Source organism: Anas platyrhynchos, chromosome 2, assembly GCF_047663525.1.
Source record: "Anas platyrhynchos isolate ZD024472 breed Pekin duck chromosome 2, IASCAAS_PekinDuck_T2T, whole genome shotgun sequence".
In the NCBI taxonomy this organism is placed as follows: Eukaryota; Metazoa; Chordata; class Aves; order Anseriformes; family Anatidae; genus Anas; species Anas platyrhynchos.
In genome coordinates, this window is record NC_092588.1 from 12,739,171 (window position 1) to 12,762,648 (window position 23,478).

The 23,478-nt window shown below is 39.2% G+C and overlaps 1 long non-coding RNA gene across 1 annotated transcript in view; it reads left to right on the forward strand.

Moving 5' to 3' along the window:
* The first annotated feature begins 1,324 nt into the window (after positions 1-1,324).
* Positions 1,325-23,478, forward strand: part of LOC119716098 (uncharacterized) — a 32,695-nt gene continuing 10,541 nt past the window's right edge. Inside the window, exons 1-2 of the long non-coding RNA XR_005263791.2 lie at positions 1,325-1,721; positions 5,272-5,410. This is a non-coding gene — a long non-coding RNA (uncharacterized lncRNA). The remainder of the gene's footprint in view (positions 1,722-5,271; positions 5,411-23,478) is intronic.

Sequence of the window (23,478 nt, forward strand, 5' to 3'; positions counted from 1 at the left end):
AAAAACACAAGTATTTTTCAGCCTCTAATAGATTATGTCAAACACTATAAGGAACTCCCACAAACTATAAATTCTACAGAAAACTTAAAGTTATATATTAAAAAAAAATAAAATGAATTGACACTATCCCAGGTTATAACCCATTTCCAGAGTAGAGTAATCTGGGTTTGAAGGCATCTGTTTGCAAAAAACAGGTGTGAAGCAGAACCTGCAGGAATCAGAGGTACAGCACAGAGGAAGGAGCCCTCCTGTTCTGACTGCTAACAAGCTTTGGTTTGGCCAAGAATCAGGTTTCTTTCAGTGGGGAATGCATGAATATTTAGCAGAACTTTTCTAGGAGGTGGAAAAAATCCTGTCAGACATGTACTGCCAAACATGTCCCGATGCACAAGCTGTTGCGAATGTGTCTGTTAAAAATTTGCGTCTGAATTTTATTCTTAGCAAGAGACAAGATGGTAAAGAGGAGACAAAATACATCAAGAGCAGTTGACGAGGTCTGGTACTACTGAGGCTTTGCTGGAAGAGGCACTTTTCTCTGAAGTTAATACAATTAACTTAAACATAGTGCATTTTTTTTCCCATCTTACCCTTGGCCTAACTTTGCTGCTTCAGTTTCAGATCCCATGGAAGGATAAGTGCCCCAAATTGGGCCTGCTTCTTCCAGCTATGTAATTTTGTATAATAAAAGATTCTGTCTCTCCCAAAGAAATCCATCTTGAATTTTCTCCTAGAATAGCCCTGAAATTTCCATAAGCTCCAGTGACTGCATAGAGGAAAATGGCCTTGTAGTTGCATTTACACTAAATAAATAAGAGATGCAGGCCGTGTGTCTGAGCTTTGGTACATGATACTCAGTACTGTTTGAGTGTAAGCATGGTCTGTGGCTTGTTTTTGCCCTGGGTCAGATAGTTCTGCCGCAAACAATGTTGGGCACAGTTAGGAGAGATACATGCAGTGGAAACTAGGATGCTTTGTACATCTTAGGTGTGATCTCTACCATCAATTAATCTTTAAAAAAATAATAATTACACAGAACTTACACAGGAGAAACACTGTGCAAGTGAATCACAGGAAATTGGTTTCTGTAAGTTCTCTGCTCATATAATTATCTATTTTGCAATTTTCAGTAGAGAGAAAATTTTAATTATGCCTTGATCCTACAGTTTGCCATGGATACATAAAACCCTGTGGTCACAAAGAACTGTGGTGGATGGGACTGAAAACAGATTAAATGGGCAGATTATTCTAAATTCATTATAACATTGTTGCCTGTGTCTGCTCCCATAAACTTTGCTTATGTTTTCTATACTTTTTTTTTTTTACTTAATGTAGCTTATCGGTTGAGACCATTCAGTGAGCTGATGTCGAGGATCACCAGTGACTTCCATCTGCCCTCTTTCTTCGTTGCCTTACATCTTGCCAGCGAGAGTCGGTGCTGGCCTGGTTTCTGCCAGCATCTGTGATATCTGGATAACCATGACCGCACTATGAGATGTATTAGAAGATACACCAGTATTGAAAGAGAAACTCTGCAAGATGCTGAGAGGGTTCCTCCAAGAGAAATGAAATGTTAACACAGACTAAAAAAGCACCATTTTAGAGTACACAAAACTCGACCATGATGGATAAGTTGTGTGAGAAGACATCACATGTGAGACTACAGAAAGAAGAGAAAAGCAGAAACAGTGAATCTGGGAAAATGAAGATATTAAAAAAGAAAGGTAAGATGTTATTATTTATAAAGATGACATGTTCATGCAGAAGTTTTACTTCCATTCAGCCTTTAAGACTTCTTCAAATACCAAGTGGCATTCATTCTGTGATTTTATATATATGTCTATATTTCTCATTGAAAGTCACAATCTTATCAGATAGTACACACGTTAAAGCTACCTGCTGAAGCAATGCTGCAAAGCAGAGATTCTTTTTCCTTGTTATTTTTATAAATTGATCTTGTCTTTAAAACGACCACCAAGGAGTGCTGGCAACTTGTCCTGGAGACAGGAGAGAAGGAAACGTTACTGCTCTGACCTGCCATCTGGCTGAGCACGTCGTGTGAGGAGATTACATGTCTGGGTGCAAAATTTGTGGTGCTTGATTCCAGCCAAGAGAAAGTTCAGACAAAACCACCTAAAAGAGGTGTTCCTGTAGCTCTCACCATGCCTATGTCCCAGGAGTTTAATGCAAAACAAGAATAAGAATTGAATTTAATTTTTGAATCATTATGAGCTCTCTTTGGTCACTTCTATCCATTACAATCTCTGTCAAATATGAAAACTAAACAGGTATAAGCCAGGTTTACATTACAGTAAAAACATATGCACTGTGAAAGCCTTGTCTGCACAAGAAAGTTTATCTGATGTAACCGAATTCTTTGTGATTTTACTTATTGTAGAATAACTGCTATTTTATTTGATTTATGTTTCTTAGGAAATTATGCCCACAGTAAAACTGGAACTCCCGTTTACTGGCTTGAACAAAGAAGAAAGCTACACTTAAATTGTGATAATAAATGGGTTTAATCAAACTGGCAGAGGAACGTGACACTTTTATGTTGATCTGTGCCAGAGACATTGTAGTTTGACATGAATTACTTTAAGATAAGCCAAGATGTGAATTTACAGTGCATCAGACTATCCATAAGGACTGCCCTGGGCAAATCTTTGCTCTGCAGTTAAGTGTGAGGTAGCTTAGCCTGGAGCGTTGGAAGCTTCAGTTACACTGTGTTTGCCACAGGGTAGGAGAGGAAACATTGAGAGGCAATGTACGATGACTAAGGCAGTGTAAACTCATGCCCAAAGCTGCTCAAAGAATCTTTTAAATATATCTGTACCTTAACTGCTCAGGACAGTCTTATAGATAAACCAGAGCCTTGTGTGCTCAATGACACCCAGGAGAGCTAAGGTGAATTACTGAGATTTCGAGCTGGCTATTTAAACTGTGGGAAGCATCTATTAAGAATGCATTTTCAAAATACAAGCAACTGTGCTTTGATTTAGTAACTCCACTGTAGTTTTGCATAGGCTCCTAATACAGTTTAACTCCACTGTGGTTTTGCATAGGTTCCTAACACAGTTTACCCTTTGCACATGAAAAGTCTGATCGAGATGTGCTCTCACAACCACAAGCGTGCTGTAAGGAGCTGCCATCCCGCAGGCATTGGGAGAAGATACGAGTATGTACTGCCTCCTGCAAAGCAAATTAAACTGGGCTGGCTGCAGGTGTGCTCCTGGACATGTCCCTTCTCTACCTCATGCAGGACTTGGCACAGACCAGAGCCAAAACAGCTGCCTCATGCCACCAGCCCCATTTTCCTTGGGCTGTTCTTGGTTAAACAAGGAGCTGGCTGTTGGCTGAAAGGCTGCATATGTCCATGTGAAGCAACCCCAGTGCCTGACAGACGCATAGGTTGCTTATACTAATTACCCGAGCAGTAAAACAGCACATGCTGTATGTCCAGTCCCATCTACGCCAGGAAGGAAAGAAGGCAGGTGTGGAAGTGCGACATCTGGCCCTGCAGCAGTGCAGGGAGAAGTGAAGGTTTCATTGCTAAAAGCAGCATAAGAAAGCTGTAAATATGCTATCACCCTAGATGGCACATCGCTATGTGGTCGATGAGCATTACTCCACCTGCTTTGCCTGGAGGCAGTGGCACATCAGCCTGTTTCCCCCTGGGAAAATGGGTGTGTACCTATACTGCATTATGCAGAGAGCAATTGCTGCAGTGCATGCTCAGGCCTCTTGCCCCTCTGGAAGTAGTTCACTGCTCTTCTGCTGACACAGATGGGTGCTTAACACATACTGCAACATACAAGCATGCTCAAAGGCAGCAGCCAAATCCATTAATTACATTTTTTTTATGTATTAGTCTTTAATTCTAGTAATTAATTGATGGCCATTTGGCTCGACTCAGTTCCTGGACTAAAACACATGATTTTATCAATCAAATAGAGAGCAGTGTTCCTTGCAAGTGTGATTAAAATACCTCCACATCCATGTGCCCGCAGCAGTGTGCTGCCCAGAATCTCACGTCTATATACATATTTACGTATATATTTATTTATTTTTATTATTTAAATATATTTATATTTATATTACGTATATTTATATCTATATATAAGTACCTGTTGGGTAATGCATATTGTCCACAGCTGCCAGCTCAGCCCCTCTCTTACTTTATCACTGATCTGATTGCTCCTTATGTTCTTAATTATTCTAAAGGGGTGTGAGGTTCTGGCCAAGTTAATCATGGCTGGGAACCAATGTTCATGTTTCTCCTGCAGCTTTGAAGTCTGCCTAATCCATTCTGTTATTGCTGCAATATCTGAGATGTGATGAGGGCTTTGTAAGGAGGCAGATTAGACAGATTGCAAAGTTAATGGGGACATATGGGTGTTGTTTCTCAGCCATTATTCTTTCTCTAATTGTGGTGGAAAGAATCTGTCAGCGGAAATGCGCTCCTTAGTAATACATTGCTGCAGCACATTGGTAAATGTGGAGAGTGCTGGTCTGTAGGAGCATGTTCTGTGCACACTATTGATTGCTCCCTACCTTGTGTTTGTCTTCTTGGAAACACCTAACCTGTGATGGAATCATTTGAGAATGTATCTGGCATCAACTTTGACTTCCTCAGCATTATATGCAGTTTTCTGATCAACCCCATATTGAAAATCAAGAAAAAATTTGTTTTGTTTGTGGTTTTCTGCCTGTGACTTTTGGATGACACACTGTGTGTTAGTAAGCAAAGCCCCAAGAAACTCATCATCACTGCTAGAGACACCTGCGTCATTTTGTTGTTCAGCCACTTCCTCAAATATAATGTGTTACATCTCCGTTTAAATCAGCAAAGCCAGGCAGGTATAAAACTAAAGTCTTAACCACCATTAGCAATTACACATCATGTTTCATAAGATTAGGCAGGAAACACCCCATAAATTCCAGTAGTTAACACTCATTTTAATTGAATTGCCCCCGAAGTTCAAACTGAGCCGGTATTCTTCTGAACAGTTGTGTTTCCCTAAACAAGGCTGCATAAACAGCAAACAGATGTTTTCCAAGGCAGACAAGGCCACATTTCTAGTGATGGGAAAGTGATGCCTTTATTTTGTGCATTTATCCAACACATTTGCATCTAGAATAATTGGAAAAAAAACCTTCCTTTAGGCTCAGCTACATTAAATTCATTGGCATAAGCAGATGTTTGAAAAGATCTATGGATTTTAATGGGTATTGAATAATTTGGCATTGATTTGTCCCCTTGTCTGCAAACAGGACAAGTCATCAGGATGCAAGGACACGTGTAGATAAAAAAGCAGAAAAATGACTCATTCTTCAGATCCATTTATGCTGCAAAATGCACTGTGCTCTAGAACTGTGTAATAGCAGAGCTGCATTTACTTGTTTGTATAAGGTAAGCTACTAAAATAACTTGACTTAGACAATACTCTGCTAGAAGACTGATGTATAAGCCATTTTTACATGCCAGATATCTTAGATCAATTAAAAAATTGCTAAGGTGTGCAAGGTACTCCCACTGTTACACTTCTAGCCAAAGGCAGTTTTATGCTTTGTGTCCTCTCCTGCTTCAGTACAAAACCAGCCAGGTTAACGCAAACCATGTTCATCATGGGTAACTTCAGATTAAATATCTGAGTATTGATGTTCAGGTAAGTAGCTGTCTCAGTCCCTTGTATGATCCTTGTTGTGGAGGCAACAGCAGCCAAAAGCTAGGGATATTTATTCTTCGAGAGTTACTGCCACATCCAGAAGACACTGTCTTTGCCCTGATACACGTAGATTGTAATCCAGCTAGGACTGTCCTTCGCTGTTGCTGCCAAACCTCTGAAAGGGAGGAGCTGCATATTTTAAAGCCTTGTCTACACATGTCAGTTTATTTAGTATATGCTAAGTCATTTATTTTAATCATTTATTTAATCAATGACACTCCTGGGAGTTTACTCAGGCACACCTGTTGTTGTTTGCTTTTCCTTTTAAACCTATGCTATTTGGAATCAAAGCCAAAAAAAGCCATTCTTGCACCAGAGTGAGTCTATCCAAGAGCAGAAGACTGCCTCCCCCCATGGATTGTCCTATATCATTACGTTCATACAAACAGTAAAACTCAGACAAGCCACAACTCATTATAAACAGGAACATATAAACACTAAAACGCTAGGAGGAATGGTGTCACATTACTTAGATAGGAACAGAATACTTTAGAAAAGTAGTTTCCAACCCACAACCCTGAGAACCCTCAAAAACTGATTGTGGTCAGAAGAAAAAAGCTAAAAACAAGACCAGCAGGCAGAGTCTAGCTTGTAACTTCTGCAGTTTTGCTTGTAACTTCCACCCATACACTAACTGTAAGTTGAAGAGCACTGAAGAGGTTTTTTCAATCTCTAATGGCTATAATTTCACTGTTGAGTTTCTTTTTCTTAAACTCACCCCTAATTATGTTTGTGTTTAGCAGAAACATAAGAAACTGTTTAAGAAACTCTGTAGCCCTATGAATGCGCTCCCATTTAGAACACTTCTGGTAAAAATAAGACTCCTCAAAAGACATCTTCTATGTCAAAATCTGAAGACATCTGGCAACTCCATAAATATGGCTCCTCTGTATATAAATATTCAGCAAAATTAGATTTCTTCCAAAGGAATTCTAGGATTTAGGAGCACTTATAAAACTGGGTGAAATATTTCACAAATGAGTGGACAAGCATCACCCATGCTGTATGATGACAATGATAGACCCAAATTCTGTGACATTGTTACCAGCTCCTGGAGTTTGAATTCATTTTCAACCACCTGATCCTCAAATGCCATTGAAAAAAAAAACAATAAATGGATTCCAGACAGACCTTGATTATGTCCTAGCTAAGACTTACCTTGATTGAAATACAATTTTATTTTATTTTATTTTATTTTATTTTATTTTATTTTATTTTATTTTATTTTATTTTATTTTATTTTATTTTACTTTATTTTATTTTTAACCAGATGTCATATATATGTTGTCTATATATTTTTACCAACTATATGCCCTATAGAAGTTCAGCCAACAACATCCTTTGGATCAAAAATTTGCTCAAAACATTGTCCTGCAAACAGTCTTGAAAGTAACACCAAAATGAGAAATAGCATATTTACAGCTTCCCCCTCTTATGCTCTTACACAACAGCAGGTTTTGAGTAGTTTGACAGGATTTGTTCACATTAACCACTTGTGCCACTAATTATTTTCTACCTTCCTTGCTTTTCCCATTGTCCTTTTCATGATGCTGTTTGGTTGCCAATCTCCAGTCCTATCTAGCCTCCCACATCTCAGAGAGTCACTAGCAGTCCACAGGAAGCTTTTGGTTAGCTCAGTGAATGCTCAAGGACGTTTTACCTAGCATGCATATTTAAATCTTTTCTTTTGGACAGATCTATAGACATACGGTAAGAGGCAACAGAACATGCATGAGCTAGGCAGGCTACCTCCTGCTCTGTAAATTAAGCCTTCTTCATTTCCCCGAGCATTGACTGGCTCCCAGGCAACAGTCCAGACCTCCAAATTCAGGCAAAGGCAAGTACCACAACTACATCTCAAGGAATGGAGGCGAATAATGGTTTTGAGGCTTTCTCTGTTCTCACACACCCTAGCTGATCTCTGCTTTCCCCTCTACATTTACTACAGCAATTGAATCTTTAATTTCACCTCTTCTTTCCAACAAGACTTTTTTTTTTTTTTTTTTTTTTTTTTTTTTTTTTTTCCAGCTGTTTCAGCTACCAGAGCTGAAGGCATAACAGGACAAATCTGCGAATATGAAATCTAAGGTAGCTCCTACAGCATGATTTGGAGGTGGTTCAGAGCTTTTTTCATCCTCTTTGAAAGTATTGTGTAGAAATGAAAATTTGGGTCTGTGTTGTTAAGCCTTTGCATCAGTTTGCCTATCTGTAAGCTAGAAAAAAAGATGATTCCCTTAGTTTTGTTTTCTAGATTGACATGGGTCTCAATGAACTCAAGCTGTGTATATTCCAATTCATCAGGGACACTAAGATAATGGGAATGACCTAATTGACACATACCACCGCCCATGCACTTCATAAAATTTGGTCTCAAATTGCCTAGTTTTACATTCATAAGTAGGCTTTTCCCAATATAACTACGCATAAAACTACTACAAGTTTCTGGCCCGGTGTTACATAGGTTTGTGTCTAGTCTTGTGAGGTCCTAAGCCCATATACATAGTAGCAGGGGAGGCACTAAACTCATCTACAGGTCTAAATTCAATGTGTGTTTTGCCTGAGGAAATACTACTTCTGATTTTTCTATATTTGTTTATTTTAATAAAAACTTTTTGAAGTGCTAATTATTCTTCTGCTGCAAGCTTTCTTCTTGCTATATGCAGTACTTTTTATGATATTTCTGTTTTATCTATTTATTATTTTCTAATGAATGGCTTATTATGAGCAGTTCATTCCTTCCTTTGCTCTTTTACCTTCCTGTACCAACATTTGAGCTTAGGGTGGAAACTTCCACTTCTCTGCTGGAAGAGATCAGACAGTTGACATAATTCTTGCCAAAGTACGCAGAATTTCTATGGGGGCTTTTTCTCCAATCATTTTTAGCCTACTTGATTCCCTTACACTTTTAGGCAAGATATGACTGCTACTTCCAGAAAGGGTGTGTTTTGATTTTTTATTTTATTTTATTTTTTTTTTAGATTTGGTGTTGAAACAAGATTTTACAAAACCAGGTAATTTCTGTTAGCTGAGCTGCACTCCGGAGTGCAACGTATTTCAGCAACTGTCTTTTAAGTGCTTCACTAAGTGTAAAAGTAACAAGCATCTCAGTGTTCTCCATAATGAAAGGATTCTTTGAGAGTTAAATGCTCCTTTAGTTGTTTTTAATCAAGCTTAATACCTGTGAAATTTGTGGGAACGACAGTCCCATAGGTTAACAGCCATACAACAGGTACAGCCAGAAATTCTGACTCCTTTAATATATTTATACCATGCCATCAGTTTTCTTTGCTTTTGACCTACTCAGAAGCCCTTGTCTGTCACTTTTGCTCTCATGGCCATTTAGCTGGAGTTCTCCCTGCTGACTTTCAGCAAGAATATTCACAGGTAGCTTTTTGGCATAGGAACCCAGGGAGAGGGTGTAACATAGCACCTGGTTATCTTACGATATTTAATTCACTGTGGTGCCATGTCTACATTGTCACAGCTGGCAAATGGGCTTGCTGCAAGACCATTTCCCAGGGCCGTGTTAGGCACCTGCAATTATTTCATTGGGCTACCTTGTCCATTAGATACTCAGATTTCAGTAAAAATTTCCCAGCTATGTATGTCTTGAAGAAAAGACAAGGAATGAGTGGAACAGGTTTATATATTTGCTTCAACTTTGCTTGAAACAATAGGCTTGAGGTGTAATTTACCCTATTCATTTCAAAGAGTTGTTAACTAGATGCCCAGTGCTGATAAATGTCATCACACTGTGTCCTTTGCACAGTATGTTCCAGATCAAAACTCTGGACTGCCCCACATGTACCCTTCTTGTTTCACCTGCTTACAGAGCAATTACATCCTACACACATTTTAGCTGCAGTAAAGCCAGGCAAACTCATCTTAGGTTGTTTATCCCAGGTGAACATGCTTCAGCTTCATTTGGGAGTGCTCAAAGAGCACGGCAAAGCTGGAGAAAGGAAGAGATGGGAAGTCATGGAAAACTCAGCAAAGAGCAGGACTAACAGCAGGGGAGAGCAGTGACATGACCCAGCCAGAGGGCTAACCTCTCAATGGGTTGCACTCAAACATGCAGCAGTATCTGTATTGTGCAGTAAAACAACTCACATTTAGAGCCCGTTTAATGTTACAGCTGCTCTTGTAAATCTGGCTGCAGATGCAATGAGCGGACAAATATATTCTAAAGACCATACGAAAACATAGCTTGAAATGTACCATGACTGCCATGTAAATCAAACTACAAAATCCATTTTAATGCACTGACCTGCATCTTCCTGTCCCTACACACACTCTATTTTATTTTATTTATTTTTTTCTTTAATCCTTTCCCACCATCCATGCCTTGGACTCTCTTCCCCCCTTGCCAGAGCAGTCTCCCAGACACAGGGTCATCTTCTCTCGTTTGCTCACTCAGTACCAGGGAGACATTTTCAGATAATTCCTTCCTTGGTGACAGACACATTTTAAGTGAGGGAAATTAAGGCAAAAATTGCTGGTTAGTTTAAAAATACATAAGTGCATATATGCATACAAAGAGTGAGCAAGTGAGATTTATATAAAATATATATATATATGTTTCAATATAAGGGGAAGAATAGGGATCACTTTTCTAGCCATAAATCATTAAGGATTCTGAATATGACCAGCTTTTAAAACTTGAAATGAACAACACTCTGAAACTTTCAGTTTTTCTGGTCACAAACTATCACATCGCTCCCAGTGATCAGCTCTCTCTCCCATCACTGTGTTCTCTCCTTTGCCGGCTCCAGACCTGTCCATTTCCTCTCTCACCAAACACAGATTCTTTGGTAAAGTTCATTTTCCTTCACACATGATAAACTTATGTTTAGATTAATATATATATATGTATATATGTATATATATATAAAAAAAGTCAAGCAAACTGTTTTCAATCCCATATTCCCTGAGTTCAAAAAGTGGGAAAGATGTTCTTAGCTAATCCATACAGTCATGAGGGACACGGTCTGGACCCCTGGAACACCCTTTGCTCTTGGCAGGATGGATGTGCTCTTTCTAATCTAAATGAGAAGTTGAAGTGAATTCCACTGTATTAGTGCAAAAGCAACGTAAAACTGAAATGCCCCACTGTATTCCTTCCCTCTGATTTCCAGCCCATTTGAGCCAAATCTAACCATCAAACTTCCCTGAATGGGAGCCCTTCTCCTTTGTCCCTCAGCTCCAGCTTGAATGATCCCAGATTTTCCCCAGATCTTCAAACACGTCCCCTGCCACTCCCTAGCCTGTATAGAAGAAGGAAAACTGGCAACTTCAAGAGCAGCGACCACTCCTCCCCGCTCAGAGGCCGCACATCTCTGCTTTGATGTGGCTGACCTCCTCGGAACAGGAGAATACTGCTGCTTCTCAACTCAGATTTCCCCCCGAGGCAATGAATTATCCTGACAACTGGCTACTGACTACTGACACCTCCCCGAAGGGCTCCGTCCTACTGTGGGAACCGACACTTCAATGGGAAGCTTCGATGTATATCCCAGGCTGGAAGTGGGGCACTTAGTGTTTAATGAATGTTCCTATTTTGCCCAGAGACAACCACAGGCTGGAGGGTTTGAGCTGGTATCTCAAAGTTTGAAAGTGTTTTGGTCTGAGGGCTCAGCCTGGCTTGTGATGAGACAGAAGCCAATTGTGAAATCTGGAAACAGTCCCAAATTTCTCCAGTTTCTGAATGGACATTGAGATCAGTTTGATGTGTAAGTTTAAAGTATCCATGGATCATTGTGTCTTGCCGCCTTTTGCTTTATCTTTTGTGCCATCCTTCCCATGTACATCTCCTCCACTTTCCACTTGAGGAGATAAAAGTTTATCAATTATTCTTCTTTACTAGGCTCAGCAAAAATTTTACAAGGATGAAATGTGTTGAAAATACTCTCTGGTCTAAGATATTTCTAAATTAACAGTATTTTTCCCCTCATATACTTGTTCTGGAAGAAAAAAAATAATCAAACTGCCTAAGGAAAATATGACAAATCTGAAAGATTAAATTCTGTTTCAAGTTTTACGTGCTAAATGCACTTACATCCTGTCCCAGCTGCAAACTTGCACATTCTCACATTCTCAATACAGTAACACTTTCAAAAGCCCTTTCACAATGTGTGGTTTAGGGCTGGTCCATGCTGTGGACTACTGATTTAAGGTAAGAGCAATTTTTTACCTTGTTATATTTTACTAGGAAACATGCAACTGAAGAAACCCACCTGGATCATTAGTTTAGCCCATAATCATAAGCAAGTCTGTATAGTGCAGGTGGCCTGAAAGACCAGTCAATCCACCGCAGCCATAAAGTACTTCCCCTGGAAAGAAAAGGAGGATGAAAAGGCATCAGCGGTGTCCTGGATCAGGTTGGTTAAAAGTACAAGGCATTCCTAACACATCAAGCAGCAATACATAAAAGCAAAATGCCTCTCTACCTGCCATCTTGGCCTGAGACAAAGCTCCTTCTAGTCCCAGATTTAGTGGTGAGCCTAAATTGAAGATAAGTAGTATGCCAAAACACCCACCCGTAGAAATATTTTGGAATGTCATTAGGAACAGACAATCTGTCAGCACTAATCCACCAATTTCAAATGTTTTATTTATTTATTTATTTTGATCAATGAATGCAAAGAAGCCTTAAATAGGACACATCAGAAGCTAAAGTCTCAGTTTGTATAAATCAGGCTGATTTATAAATCTGTTCAGCAGATTTATACTGATATACAGCAATTTAACCCATACTTTAACAGTGCCTCTTTGGCATATCTACCTTAGCCACAAAATGCAGATGCACAACAGAAACACATCACAAGGTTTTGGATTGCATTCTACACAATATTCACATCAATTTGGAAAACTTACTGTAATTTTAACTTTTTTTTTTTTTGTAGTAAACCAAAACAGGTACAAACTCTGCTTTTTAATAGATAGATAGATAGATAGATAGATAGATAGATAAATAAATAAAAATCGATCTGCATGCCTCAGCTTTAAGAGTGTCCCCTTCTAGTGTCACTGATGAGCATCAAGTGATTGCAGCTGATGGTATCTGCTAGCCAGAGGATACGAATGTGCTAATTTCTCCTCCAGTATAAACAATAGTTGGGGCAACTTTTTGCAATGTAAATGGTTTGTTTTGTGCATTTTATGACACACCTTGTGCATTCAAAAGCAACAGTCATTGTTTGCTTTTCTTTAAACTCAAGTCAAAACCTTTCACAGCCCTGCTTAGCACCAAAATAAGTGAAGGTGCTCCAGTGCACGTACTGCCTGCTCAGTTTTTAAAGAGGATGCAGTTATCAAACAATTCAGAAGGCAACAACTGCATGTCAGCACTTATGAGGTTTTCTTAACACAGAAGAAAAATAAATATAAAGTATGTTGGGCTTACGTTTTGCTCTCCAGTTTTTAAGACAGACATTATGTGCTTATAGACTTTTGTTTGTGCCAAGGGAAGATGAGCATTTACCCTGGTAGCTTACTTCTAGCTTGAAAACTGAACTTTTTTGTTCAGGTGAGTTGGAGAATGTCGAGCTTTACAAAGCAACCCCCAAGCCCTCACATCAGAAAAGTCAGATTTGAGTTGTTCTGCTTGTTTGTTTACCCATAATAATTTTGAAAGGCATTAAAAAGCTGCCATTAACTAAAGTGAACTTCACATTTCCCGTCACTGAGCTCACTTGGAGATGAAAGGCTCCTTCTGGCTGTTACTCAGCACTTTCCCTTCACATTGCTCTGTCCCACCATGGAGGTTATTAACTTTTTACAAGCGCTGCTCACATCCTCCTTTTGATGGATGGTGTTAAACTTGTATTTAGATTACAGGATTTCCCAGCAAGGCAGCTGTGGTACTGGGCGGGGGTGGGGGGAGGACATTTAGTGGAAGATGGGTTTTCATATCAACTGCCCCATAGCCCCGATAAAAATCTACATGGGGAATCTGCTTCAAGGTGTATCACAACATATGGCCCTGAGGCTTTAATGAGAAGTGATGGGTGCCCCAAACACCATGTGGCTGTAGATTTTTGGCTAGTCGTCCCCTGTTTTTTTTGTCTGACCCCAGCTCCCACTGGGATGTGGGCAAGCCTGGGGTGACCCATGGGAGGGCTGAGAGAGCAGAGATTGTGGGGGGAGTGAGAGGGACAAGTAAAGCCTCTATTGCTTCTCTGAAACCCTCACCCTCTTTCAAAGTAGAAAAAAATAATAATGAGGAGGTGGAGAGGGAAGCCGGAGGGGAAGAAATTTCCCTGCCACCTCATTACTCCCTGCTCACTGTAAACTGCCAGTTGTGGCCAGCCCAGCTCCCACCCTCCTCTCCCCTCTGGCCTCTGCACCTAAATTTCTCACAACCTCCTTCCCAGCTGAAAATGTAAATCAAGATATTTGGGATTGGGGAAAAAAAAAAAAAAAAAGGAAAAAAAAAAGAAAAAAAAAAGGTGTAAGAACATCCTTTTCTTGTTTCTGGATGACGCAGGAACGAACATCGAATATCGTTGGTCTTCACTTCTCTAACTCCTGTGATTTTTAGCGGAATGCTCATGACTCATAAACCCACTTTTCTGGCTAAAAATCTTACTGGCTTAATTTTTTTTTCTCTGTGGAAAAAAGCTGACACCAGATGTTTCTTTAGACCCTTCCCTGTCCTGAGTGAGTAAACAGCAGAGACAAACAGGCTGTTCTGTCATCGTGCTCCACTCCAGAACACCAGCAGTTTTATCACTTAGTTAAGAAAAAACACACCTAAACTGCTACTAATTGCATTAAAGTTACATAAATCCTCACTTTTAATATTAAATATAAGTGTCTATGTGTCAATAATACGTCTATTTATGAGCACAGGGATATGATGCACTGATACAATCGAGCTCTTGTGCTGCCCGAGCTCTCGGCTCCCCATGTGCATGTCTGCTGGCCCAGGAAAGCTCCAGCCCTTTCTACCAGCTGCCCGCCAGTATTTTTAAACCTTCTCTCCTAAAATAACACATCAATGTTTGCCTATCTGAGCTTACAGGAAGGCTGAGCGGCAGTTTGTGGACACGCCACTGTAAATGGATTTTGTCACGGTTTTTATGATGTCATGAGACTGTTTATTGTGCTTTGCTGAGAGAGCTGGTGACAACTGCATTTCTCCCTGCAGCCCCCTCTCCTCTGGAGGGATTTTTGAACTTTTATCACCTCTGGAAGTTGGGGGGTGAAGGTGTTGACAGCAAACTACCCCTCCTGAAAGGAAGGTGGGTTTGTGGGGTTTCTTCCACCCGCTGGCATTCAAGCTTGCTGTGTTGCTTACAAATATATCCTGAAGTGAACCGCACAAAACCACCACACAGACAATTTTAATTCCTTCTCTGTCAGTACTGCTGCACTGATTTAGTAGCTGAGCACAGCACTGTGGAGCTGGCTGACATTTTATCTGGTGCTGTTGGGAAAAATCTACTTATTTTGTATTGAGATATTTGAGAGAGAGGGAAGAGTAAACAACCTCTCAGGTCTCAGGAGATTTTTGCACTGAGACCACTACATTTGCAAGTTACAGCCCTTTCAAATGCTATTCAACTATGCACGTATAAAATCACTGCAAGGTTAGTTAATATTTATAATATCACGTCACATAGAAAAATGTTGTTTTCTTCCACACTGGTCTTTTCTTAACAAACAAATTTCAGAGAACAATCCTTAGGAGTAGGATTTTTCCTACCTTCCCATAAGTGTTTAAAAATAAGTCTCACTCTAGCCTCTTGTATAGACAGAAGGTAGAGTTCTATACCTTTTAGGAGCTACTTGTCCCATACAAAATAGATACCTAGTTTGACATCAACACTGAAACACTGGTAGACTACATTCCATCAGGACCCTGGGGTGGCCCAGGACAAGACGTAAAAGTGTAAATGGGTATTTTTCATTATAAGCCATAAGACATTTATCCATGTGTGCATTTTGCAGCACTAAGTTTGCCCAGTTGTCTGCATCCCAGTTTCCTGAGGGGACTCTTCATAACACGACCCAACAGTTTGGGTTGCAGCGCTGGGACGAGGGATTGTGTTTGTAGATGGTGGGGTGGTATTTCAGGATGCAAAACCCACTGACATAGGTGTACGGGACATACAGAAGGGAAGATGGTGTTATCTCACCTGTACTGTCAGTGGGAAGAAACCTTTGGAGTAAACCCTCCCAGAACCATAGATGTGTCTCAAGGGAAAACATGCTGAGAAAGATTCCAAGTGTGAACTAATGCACATGCACCAGGGGTGATGAGTGGGCTGGGACAATGGAGGGAGCAAAGGAACTAAAATAACCAGGAATTCGGCCTGGAAACTGCTGTTTCAGCGATGCCAGGATCATTAACTTGATCTTAAATCTGATTTCTCCCTTGGTCTCCAACAGCCTTTGCGCTGCAGTCCATTCTGTGGAAACTATACACCTGAGTCTGTCTCCTAGCTAGCATGTGTTTAAATAACTTGCAAAACTAATAGACAGATGTGGGGAGGACACCATCTTGGACAAAAATATTTGTGAAGCACTAAGATAGAACATGATAGTCTTTGGGGCTGCAGCAGGGCTGAGTCTTCATGGTGGAGTGTCATAAAGCTGTTCCTGGTATTGTTTTGGTTTCCTTCTGAGCTTGCAGCATCACCCCACTTCCTTCAACCCCGCAAGCCATCCAGATGGATCAGGGTGATAAGTGGTGAGAAATTGCTTTGCAATTTAGCCACAATGGAAAACACGCTTTGGAACAGGTATTTATCTGTCTTCTTAAAGGCAAATCTAGAGATAGCCTAGTCTGGGGCACATTTAGTTCAATTGCCCAGTACAGATCTATGGCTTGATTCCCCCAGAGTTAAATTTAAGACTATATTTGTTTTACAGTCAGGAAAATGATGCCTTATCCCTGCTTGTTTCATATTTCTTGTTTCAGATTAATTCCCAGCAGATGTGGTAAGGTGCCTTTTTTTGGTCCTTTTCCAATTAGGATTTTGTAACAATGTCAGACTGAGAAGTGAAGACTCATTCCTATACACTTAAAACAGGATGAGACACATCTGTGCCCCAACATACACATGCAGACCACCTTACTGCAGCCAGTCGACACTGAATCACCTATTTCTCTTACTCTATTGCTGAAGGAACCAGGTCTGCCATAACAGGATGGTCCATAGGCTGAACTGAACTTTATACTTTTGAAGGCAGCATTTAAGTGGATGATCTGAATGTGGATAGCAGTTCTGATTCTATAGTTAATCTCTACATAACATAGACATTAAGCACAAGTTAAATTCAAACAGAGATGCATACTCTTTTAGCATTTCTAACAGTAAGACCCCTCATACAAAGGTGCAAAGATCTTTTAATCTCACGTCTAACCAAAGAATATAATGATATTGGGGATTTTCATGAGTCTCCTTGTGTTTCATTATAGCCTGGCACCATATTTATTATTAATTTTGTTGCCTGAAGTGTCTGTTAGCACCTGGTATATTGCTGTCAGTGCCATCAACCTACAAACCTCATAGCGAATGTAACCAAAATCCAGAAAGCCACTGCAGGGCCTCTTTCCACTGCTTTGCATGTCTCCATTCTAAATCCCATCTGAAAGATGTCATATCCAAGACTTGTGTCCTCTGTGGTCTCACACAGCCCTAGTATAGAGGAAAGACTTCGATGCTGCCATTTGAGTCACCAGTTACAAAGCACTGAGACTCAGATGCAAGCTATGCACTTTCTCCAGTGCCCAACAAACAGCTATGCAGGAAATGGTTTCACAGAATATGAGCAATCTTCTGCTGCCTTATTGAATCATTGCATAATCAAAGGATAACATATTTGTTAGGAAGAAAAGTTGGTTTCTTTACAAACCCAAACTCTGTGGCTTAATATTATCTTTCTCAGGCGTGAATTTCAAAACAGCAAAATAAACGTCAATGTTCTTTAGCTGGTGAGGCATTAGTAAGTACGGAAGTATTGTCCAAGCATAATTCCCCTGGAAACTCATGCTGTTGTTTTGTCCTTTGTTATTTCAGAAGATGCTAGTTCTTACAAAGCAGTGAGATGTAATCTTCATCTTGTTGAAGACTGAACAAGCTTTTTGAGCACACTTAGATGACCACACAAGCACATAAAGTAGTGCTGCACACCATTAGTGCACACACACAAAATACAAACATAGTCTTTACAATATGGGGGATTGGGAATCTGTCCATGAATTGTAGCAGCACTGTTCTATAGGTGCAAAGCTTCTGGTCTGAGGTCTACAAGGAAACTAACAAACTTAAAAGCATTCAAGGTACAATTACTGGTCTCCAGTCTTAATGTTGGTAGTTTCTACAACCAATTTAGTTTAAACATGCAAAAGGAGAGACTCTGAATCAATCTCATGATATTTATATAATTTCCTTGTTAGGTTGATAAATTCCGTATGTTTCTTGCTTCATCTTGCTATCTCTCTGTTACCCTTAGTTTTCCAGATGCAGTCAACAGCCTAGTTATTCAGAGTATTTTAGATTTCTGACATGAAGGGACAGCCTTACACAACTTCTAATTGAAAAGTTGGCTATATTTAGCTAATTGCAAAATTTTTGAACTTCGGTGATTATTCGGAATACAGTCCACACATGCAATATTTTCCCTCAATTTGTCTTAGGTTACATTAGATAATCAAGCATCCAGGATAGGAAGCATTGATCATTTGTCTCTGCACATCACTGGGAATATTCCAAAACCTCCTTCCTTTTCTCTGTTAACGTAGGTAAAATAAAGAAAGATTAGGAAATGTTAACATATGGTCAGAAACAGAGAGCATATCCTTTTCTCCAGAGGCACACATCAAAGATTTGCGAAGGTAGGATTGATTCTTCAGTGAAACTGAGTCAAGGATATGAGTTAGTCACAAGCAATGTGACTTTTAGCCTCCATACATAATTCGTAAAGATTGCACAATAAATTCATACTTTCGTTGCTCCACTCCCCCATTCAGTATTCTGCTATACAATATTTCCTTTGTAGCAATTCTTTTTGCCTGTATCTCCAAGACACTAAGAATAGCTGTAGATGCAAAAATCTGACAGTCTCCTGTCTTGGACAGAGTCCCAAGGCCAAACCCAACAAGTTATACCATGAAGCAGGTTGGAAATGGGTGTCTTTTCAAATTAGTTTCCTGACAGCTCATGCTTGTGGTGTTGGTGGGGAAAGGGAATTGATAACACTGCAATGTTCTTAGGGTGCACTGCCTGTTTATGTCAGACAAAGACATATTCCAGAGGAAACACAGCCAGCTAAGGATTGGCAATTCCTAGAAAGACCAATCTGAATGCAAGCTGTTAGAACCTTTTGTCATCTAAAACAAATAGGGTAATATTCTTTTTTAGCTATATCAGAAAAAAAAGAAAATAACAGGTCATTACAGATAAATCACTACAGCTGTTCCAATCTGTTAGTAGTATGGATACACTGATTCCCAGGAAAATGGTGGAAGCTCTCCCCTTATTTATTTCCCCTTTGTTCTCTTGTTATGCTTAATTTTCAACTGATTCTCTGTTTACTATAGGCAGAAATTCCTACTTAGTCTCAGGTTTTTCATGGTTTAGGGGGTTTACAATACCATACCAAAAAAAAAAATAGGTTTTTGTTCTTCTTTTTCTTAAATCTGAATGCCAGTTTGCATTCTATTGTACTGTTCTAAAAATAAATAAATTTAAAAAATAATGTTATCCTGAAATTACCTTGATTTCTATAATTGCCTGGTCAAAGTTGGTCATAGGCCAGAAAGATCATTTAAGGCCACAATGGAGATGTACAACTCACATAAGCTGTGATACGTCAGTTCTATGGCATTCTTACAGTAAGCAGAATTCATATCAAACTTTACTCTCAGGAATGCACAAAGGCGAGAAATACAGAAAGGAGATGATTACAAAGGATTCTCTTCTTCTCTCTTTGTGACTACATGGAATTAAAAGACTAAATATCTGGTAATTAAAAGGAGCAATGGGCTTTGAAGGAACAGCATCCTATGATCAAAAGGCTGCATCATATCCAAATCTAAAAAGTCTTTCTGTTTATATTCCTTTCAAGTTAAGTCACTTGGATTTGCTTTTGTAAATGATGCCCTATGGCCCTGAAGGATAAAACCATGTGGGAAAAGACTAACTGCCTGTGATTTTTGCTCTTCTGTAGAATTGCCACATGTTCCATAAATTTTGTGCAAGGAAGTCAACCATTCCTCACGCCTGTTGCACAACCACTGGGCCACACTTGGTTTCAGCTGTCCCCTGACATATCCAGTCCAAATGAGCATTTTACTTTCCCAAATGAAAAAGGGGGTGATTCTATTAGTCAAGACCCAAAATCCACACTGAAGTGATGGCATGCCAAACTACACAGATGTTAATGAATGTACGCATAGTTTCAGTATTGCTTGAGACAAATATCATGTAGCTTATTACCTATCTTTACAAGAGAAAAATAGAAAACAAATACATGATTTTAAATGAAGCTGTTAATTTTTATGTTATTACAAAATAAAATAAAATAAAATAAAATAAAATAAAATAAAATAAAATAATAATAATAACAGACAACTCTGGCAACAGGATATATTTTTCTTCATTTGGTTCAAAAATATACAGGAGAGAGGAAGAATTTATAACCTCCCATAAGAAATATTGAGCATTCGGCATAAAATACAAATCTCCTTAAAATCTTTCATGCCTGTTGAATTCTTTTCAGTATGACACACAGATAGAAAGGAAATTTTACTTAGCACTGGTTTGGAACAAAACAAACCAAAAAATATTGCCCATTTTTTTAGTAAGTCATTTTGGATACAACCCAGTTTTGCAGAAATCTCTGTCCTGCCTCATCCTGTTTTACAGAGGTCCCTTTCTGTGCAGATCCTGTCAGAAGTGAGCTAAAAGAATTAGCTAGATAATGGTTTTTATGGAACTGCTTAAACATCTGACTCCATCAGTTGGCCAAGAATATGTTTATGCTTAACCAAAAGGCCTGCTTAGAAACTTCCCAAGGAATAACCTATGCGTTGAAACAACTTTTGCAGGACAGGCAGCCTCTTTTGCCTCAGGTTCAGGAAGCGTCACCTAAAGGCAGTGCCTAACTGTGTGCCCAGCGGCCTGCTGAAGTCCAGTGGAACAAAGCAACTGCTGAAGGTGCTTTAAAGGGGGAGGAGGCAGAACTGAGATGTTTAAGTCTAAAACATAAATCTGCAGTGGATACAAAGGGCCACAAATGCTGGTCTCCCCAGTAAAACTCACTGGGTGCTTTCAGTACTTGGCAGCCTGGTTGTCTGCCACCCCTTCTGAGTCCAGCATTTTGGTGCCTCTGTGATGTCTGCAGCTCTTTAGGGCTTGCAAATCGGACACTTTTCCACCCATATCCCTGGGGGGTGGGTAGGAGACCCAGTCTAGTAGGTATCCTCTGGAAAAGCCAGGTGTGTATTTGTAGCATTAATCTCTGCACGAAACAGCAAATCCTCAAGTAAGGCCCTATGTCTGAAAGGGAAGCAGAACCGTTGCCTCATGCAACAGCCCAGAGCTTTAAAGCATTTACCCTGAAAGCTGAAGCTTGAGACTTTCCCCCTCCTCAACCAGAGGCTGTTCCAACTCGGATCTGCAGCCTCCCCCAGGAGCACTAGGCAGGACAAGCACAGGGAAACAACACCCTCTTCTCGTGCTGTCAAAACTGGCGTGGCTAAGAAAGCCAGGGTCAAAGGGGCAGGAAGAGAGTGAGCCAAAAATAGTGTCATGTTGTCTTTGTGCCAAGGAAGCATGGGCTTCAGGCTTTCTTCCTATAATGTACAATAAAGATCTCAAAGAATTTTAATACTTCTGAATTAAACCTTAGAACCCCAGTGAGGGAGGTCACCCCCAGCATCTATCTACTGTCTTTCTATAGTCTCAACTACTAATCAACACCATCCATTTTAGACAGCAGACTGAACATAAACACTGTTCAGTTAGCAGGAGACTTGGTAGGATTTGAGTTAGAAAATTAAAAACAAATTCCTGGAAAGAATTCACTTTCACATGAGCTCTAGGAAAAAAAAAAAAAAAAAAAAAAGGATAGAACAATGATGGAGTATGAACCAGACAGTGTTACCTTTACATGTCTTTAAACTCAGTTATTAATTATTTTCTTATTTATTAAGAAGAATTTAAAATAAGGGGTGCACTTAAGCATCTGAAAGATTAAAGTAACTGAACTACATCTTTCTGTACAAAGAATAGAAATGTATTTTTATGTACAGAAACACAACAGATCTTTGTAATTGTAAGCTAAAATGTGTACCCACAAATTATTTTTTCATAATAAGTGCTTTAACTGATGAATTTATTAAATGATGAATTGTACTTGCAGATCAGAAACACAGACATAAAAGTGTCAAATTTCTTCCAATTACAATGGAGAGAGATTAATTAAGAAAATTTGCCTGGTATTATTAGAAAAACCTCTGTGGCACTTTCTAAAATAAATTGAATTTACTTTTGATGTTATATGTAGAATTGGAAGGCTGGTTCAACCTGCTCATTTCTTTAATAGATTAAGAAAGTCATTAAAACATAAATCATTCATAAAGTTAAGTAGTGACAGACAGTAGTGAAGATTCCACAAAACAAACAAACAAAAAACAGACAAACAAAAAACATAAAAACAGTTTTCTGATCTATTTCTCTTTCTAATTAAAGGAAAAACAATGCAAATCTTTTAGCAAAATGCATTTTAAAAATGAACCTGTGTGTGTCTGTATGAAGATTTTCAACAGTAAATAACATTTTAATAATGTAACTCACTTTGAAAGTTAATTTCACATTGATTCTTTTGGGGTGTTTGAAATCTTTTTCTACTTTTTACCTGCCTATTTCCATTAAATAGTTAACTTGACCAGAAGAAGCAGAAAGAAAAGTATCCCTTTCTATCAAATCTCATTCTGTAGCCAGAAGCTCTAAGAGTCATGGTTTTCTCACAAAAAGATATTTTTACTTCACAGGGAAATGAGTTTGTGCTAATTACCCAGATGAGGAAAAAGAGTGACTCCAAAAACCCAAAGGACCCAAAGGACTCTGCTACATGTATTATTTTTTGAAGAAGGAAGTTAATAAATCATTCTTTCATGTTATATAAACACATCTAAATGTGTGCATTTTATCATCTATTTCTTAAAACTTTGACTCAAAATTATATACCTTAGTCTTATAAAATTCACCCTGGAAAACTGTTTTAAAAAAGAAGACTTAGCAAGTGAATAATCTATATTTTCTTCTCTGAAGTATAATGTATACATGGAAATTACAGGTGATCTATGGAAAAAATTGCAATATTCAGAAACTGAGTAATGTCATAGCAGATCCAATTATGAAATAAACATTTCCTTGAAACTGGAAGATCTTTACGCATTTGATAAAAACTGAAATCATATTCTCCAGAGAGAAAACAGAGGGAAAAGAAGCATATGGAGGTCAGTCTGGGTGTGACATCCATTACCACATCTATGTAAGCCCCATTAGTCATTTTAACGTATATTTCTTTTTACGTATAACACATTGCCTCTTTTAGAGCTTGGATGCATTGTGGGAATGGAAAGGAACAGAAAGGCAAGGCAAGGCAAGGCAAGGCAAGGCAAGGCAAGGCAAGGCAAGGCAAGGCAAGGCAAGGCAAGGAAAGGAAAGGAAAGGAAAGGAAAGGAAAGGAAAGGAAAGGAAAGGAAAGGAAAGGAAAGGAAAAAGGAACTGCACAA